Source organism: Diprion similis, chromosome 1 (assembly GCF_021155765.1).
Source record: "Diprion similis isolate iyDipSimi1 chromosome 1, iyDipSimi1.1, whole genome shotgun sequence".
Lineage (NCBI taxonomy): Eukaryota > Metazoa > Arthropoda > Insecta > Hymenoptera > Diprionidae > Diprion > Diprion similis.
In genome coordinates this window covers 8696485-8702553 of record NC_060105.1, presented here as the reverse complement: position 1 = coordinate 8702553, position 6069 = coordinate 8696485, and positions in this window count along the sequence as shown.

The following is a 6069-nucleotide window of genomic DNA, read 5'->3' as shown; positions in this document are numbered from 1 at the left end:
GACGATGATGACGATTAATACACAATTGTATGATTAAAATATGAATATCAATTGAATATTATATTATCTATAAATATTTATAACGCATTCACGGATATTATAAATACCATCTGAACTTGTTACAGTGTTTGTACATTAAAATTGAAACCGGATATTAAAAACTTTTATTAACAACAACGTACCTATGCGTGTCGTAGTATGTAATATATGCCATGTTACAGTGTACATGAATATAATGTTGAAAATGTAAGTAGTAGTCAGGATATGTTAGGCAAGAAACTTTATTAATAATAGTAACGATAATAATAATGAATTAATAATTAATCCAATGTTGTTGTTTTTTTTTTCTTTCTTTCTTTCATTTTCATTTAATTTTTCCTCACAACTCAGGAAATCTCGGGAATAACGATCAGTTATCGACTTTGCTTACCTACAGAAATGTTGTAAATATTTTTCTCTGATTTTCACTACTAGTCATATTCAAGGTATTCTTCTTATGTATTAATACACTTTTTTTTTGTCGCACACCTATTAGTATTTACTAAATTAGTATGTCGATTAGTTGCGCTGATTTTCCTGAAACTTTTTCACCTCGCCATTGCATGTTTTTCCTTTTGTTTAGAATAATATTGTTGAGAAATTCAATGAAACTACAGATTTTTTTCACAATAGTTAATTTCCACTACTGCTATTTGTTGATTAAAGTCAATATCACTCGGCTCTTGAGATAAAATAATAATAATAATAATAATAATAGTTTAAAAAATAAAAAAATTTCATTACATTTTAGAGAATAATAAACCGAATAACTCGAATTATTGGAGAGTAAAATCGAACAAAATATACCAGATTTCCAACCATTTTCAAATGATCTGAAATGAAAAATCGATACCTAAACTCACGTTTGTGAATTTATTATTTCCCCCTCTTTTAGCATTAGAAAAATGATGAAGGCTTTAGAATATGTCGAATAGAAAAATAATCAGTGTGCGAATATATGTCGTAATAAAAATTAATGAAAAATGATAAATTTATCAAATTTCTCAAGTTTCTCGCCCCGAGATAAAGTCATTTACAGATTTCTGAAGCTCCCCCCTTGGGACCCTTACGTGATTAATGAATGGCCCCATACACGTTTAGAAAACGAAACCTTATCGCCAGCCAGAGAAGCTGATTATCGTTTAGCAACTCCGTTTTTGCACTTTTAATAGACCAACGGCCGTCTCTAAGTATTTCTAAATTTCATATAAATATATATGCCGTACCAATTTCTCACATTTCATCGTCTCCTATACTAAACAAAAGTCAGCTGGGTTTGATTAAAAAAATTATTATGTAAAGTATTATCCCAAAATTGTTCTATTGGTAAAAAATGTACGTAAAAAAATAAAGAGAACTTCAGACGTCGCATCAGTGTTTAAGTAATATTAATAATATGTCGGATGTACATATTGTGGGAGATTTTTTTTCTTTTCATCGTATTCATATAAATAATTTTAAAAAATAAATAAAAACATGCCCCTCCCCCCCCCCCCCCCCCCCCCCCCCAAAAAAAAAACGTAACGCATAAGAATATCAATGAATAAATGCATAAATAATGAAAGACGTATAAAATAAAGTTTATAGAGCTTGTGAAAGTGCATTCGCGTCACACAATCGTTTGGGTATATAAATCTATTGCAATATTATTAACTTGTAATATTATATTATACCCATATCCACCAACAACAATAATTGACATACATACCTATAATGTTTAAATGACAAGTTTGTTGAAGGCGTTAATGAGATTATATATGTATAAATCGTTGTAAATATGGATTGTAGTTGTAGTATACCATTGAATTTTAAGTATATATATATATATATATATATATATACGTTATGTTGAAATTTATTCTTTATAATTCAATGATAGTCATAGTTTCATCTGGTTGTTGTTAATTTTCAAACAATATATAATACATTCGTATACACATGACGTTGAATCGCCGAATAATTTGTTTCAGCCGAAATTTTATAATACATGAATATATAAATACGAGGGATAAGTTACAGTTCCTTATTATTGTGAATCCTCTTAAAATTTCTCCATCCATTCGATTGGCGCGACGGTGAGAGAGAAGGAAAATTATAAATCTGCGTAATCGAGAATTGATAAATTTTTAGGAATATTGATTGAAGAAGAATTGAATAAATAAATAAATAAACAAACGACGAATGAGGGGTGAAAATCTTGTTAGTGTGTTACATTTCGACTTTTCGTATAACTAAAAAGTTTATAACTATACCAATGATCACGGAAAAAAGGCGAAAAACTTTATTCAAATCAGGCAGGCAGTACTTTTTTTCCCTTAGATTGATTCCCGATTTTTTCGACTCGATAAATCCAAATGCATAATTGTGAATTTTCTATACTAGAGAAACTAAATCCGTAGATATAATAGTTATTATATTATATGCCTGCAAATCGTTATCGTCTAACCGAATACGCGACAATCTCAAAAATGCACAATTCTATTAAATAAATCGTTTTAATAATATATTATGTATATTATTGTATTATACAAAATACGAAAAATACACGAAAAAAATTTATACACGGCGCTAATTTAGCATGGCAAGTCATGTTGTAATAGAAAACTAAAATTTATAATTAAAAGAAACCGACTAAAAAAAGTATAATAAAAAAATTCAAATGTTAAATTATATAATAAACATGTTATAGGATATACATATATATATATATATATTGTAATTATAGTGTAAATATAAATTGCATAAGGGAATTAAATTAGATAGTTTTATTATATTAATTATCACATTATACACAATAATGATAATAATAAAAGATGCGTGAAGGTATCGCGCGTAAAACACAAGTAAATTATAGGTAGCCTAAAATTTTGCAGGGCCGTTATCACCGCAATTATCAGCATTGCAATGAACGCATATGCTTGTATCCATGTTTGTACATAAGTCTAGGTATACAACGAAAGGAAATGATAAATCATGAGAGCCACGTTGGATAAACTTTTGCAATCAGACTTGAGTAATCACGCAATGCAAAGTGAAAAATTAACCATTCGACTGTAGCATATTAATAACGTGAAAAGAAAATAGACCCCGAAGAAGAAAAATCGATCAAATAATCCGACAAAGAAGACGAATTGAACAAAATTTGTGATGCAGAATTTAACGACCGCTAGAAAGGATTAAATTTATTGAAATTTTTTTTTTTTTAATCTATAATGAAATTTGCACTCATGAATTTTGTAGACACGAGAAGGTTAAAAAAAAAAGAAAAAAAAAAACAGAAATTCTTCGACATATAAACAATAATATCAAGCGCAATTGACACGGTTAAACACCCCGTTTTTTTTTTTTTTTTTTCTCTTCATTTACATTATTTTTGTAATTATTCATCATTATTTATGATTTGCTTGAAAGAATTTTAAATGATTAGAATTCTATAACAGATAATTCTGCAAATATATATTCTTCACCCTGTTATTATATACAGATAAAATTATTCATTTTGTAAACCGATTAGAAATGTTGTTCTTGTTTTTTTTTTTTTTTTTTTTTCTGTTTTTCTTCTGTTCCTTCCGTCAGAAAGTAAATGACGCAGAAGTAATTTATTTCACAATATAGCTCCCACGCTGCCATAACTACTCAATATATATATATATTAATTATATTTAAATTATACTCAACGTGTCAATGGGTAGGTATAATATGATATAGCATAATAATGTAAGACTCGATGAAATGTCCGAAGTTACGGGTTGATAACGATTCTAGAATTATTTGTTGTTTAATAATAAAACGATTATATATTATATAGGATTAATAGGAATATTAAAAGCACGTACTTCAAAGCGAATATATCTAGTCGTTCGTCAACTTTGAAGATGTATATAATACATATATATATATATACATTTTATTATACATTTCTTTTAAAAAAATGCGTTTCCGAGAAATATCTCATAAAATACTGGATTATGTCAAATTTAACAAGAACAAGAACAAAGAACAAGATAAGTGGTTTTTTCGTAAAATATATATTTACACTGGCAATTATGATATTATCTAAATTTTACGAAAAAAAACCTTAAATAAATACATAAAATCGACTTGCGCGACCTCTAAATCTTGAGTAAGAATTTTTTCCGCGTGCAGGCATTATTTTTTCGTCATTTCAAATCGTTTTTTCACTACCACTTTTTTTCGAAAAAAAAAAAATTCATTTGAATCACCCTAATATATATATATATATATGCGATTGTACATGTACACACACGTCTGTGTCCATATAAATTACATACGAATGTAATTGCATAATAATGTATGTAAAGATAATGGTGTTGTGAGATGTTAATGGATGATATGTTTAAAATGGAATAAAAATTAAAAATCATGTTTGTATAATATTGTAATGACATTTGTGTATATGCTATGGTTATTATGATGCAGAAATATAAACATGAGTTGTCCAATTTCGGCAGATTTTATTTAAAAAAAAAAAAAAAAAAAAAAAAAAAAAACCAATCCACCTACGAAATTGCAAGTGAAGAAGAAAAAAAAAAAAAAAAAATATCATAGAAATTTTTTCATACAAATCTATGTGTAAAAATTTTCAATCCGTACGACGTTACAGTTATTAAATAACATCAACGATTCAATAATTGGTTTATTTATTTATTTATTTATTTGTTTTTTTTTCTCAAATTTTATTCTTATTCATATACATATCCAACCAAAAAAAAGGTATCATTGCAAACTTCTACATAGTAAAAATTTGGGAGTATAGGTACACATTCTTCTTAATATTACACCCTGCTTAAAAGGGACCTGTAGAGAGTCGTGCAATCTTATTAAAAAAATTCATACGCATTCGAACACTGTTTCGTGTTTAATATACATATTTGTATATATATATATGCGCAATATGTTCGATTAATTAACTATAACCACATCTATGGAATTATCATAAACACATGCAGGTATCGAATCGTCAGGTGTCTTTCCTCGTAGATGCAGAAAAGAAAAGAAAAAAAAAAAAAAAAAGAGAGAGAAAAAAAAATAGAATAACAAGAAGAAAACAATTAAAAACTAAAAACACACATCCAATTTTCTACCGAGATTCAAGACAATTTCTGACGTGCCGAAATGAAAAACATGCGTTAATTAATAGTACGGAAATACGATAATATTTCTAAAAGGTGCATACAAGCACTGCGTTAATATATTTATAATCTAGAGACGGACCATTAATATTCTACACGTATACGTATATATACATTATACACGTAGCTTACTATTTATATAGTCTTTAAACCCTGCCTAAAAGGGAATCGTATGAGTTAGTCATGCTACATTGCTCAAACGAGGCTTTTTCGCGATACATACTATATATAATTACTTATACAGGTCCAAAATCCAGATGCAAAATCACTGCAGCCGATCCGAATTGCTTATAATAATATAGTGATCGAATGCTGTTTAACATTCGAGTGTGTATAAGATCGATATGTATGTAAAGACGGTCGTATCGTATATATGCAAATATAATTATTACAATATCAGTTGTTATATTTTGAACCCTGCCTCAAAGGGAAAAAAAAAATGTGGATGTTGATTTTCTCTATCACTCTTTCACTCGCTCGCTTTCTCTCCTTCTTTTTCTCTCATTTCGAAATCGAAAACGCGCGGAATTTATCAATTTTTGAAAAATCGTACACCAAGGCCAATCGTGTTAATAAAGATTGAGTAAAAAATAAAATAAATAATTAAATTTGGGCCGAATAAACTGTAAAATTTTCTTCAAACACTTGGCATACGGATAATAATGAACGTATAAAAATTTGAAAAATCTGACAGAATATTACTGCAAACGAACGCGTATCCGATACAAAATACTGACAAAAAACTTTCGTCAACCTAATATAATATCATTATTCAGTCGTATTTTTAACACCCTGCCTAAAAGGGATGAAAAGATGGTCATGCGAATTTGCTCTTATATTGCTGGGACCCTAAGCTCTTTATATCTACCTGTATATC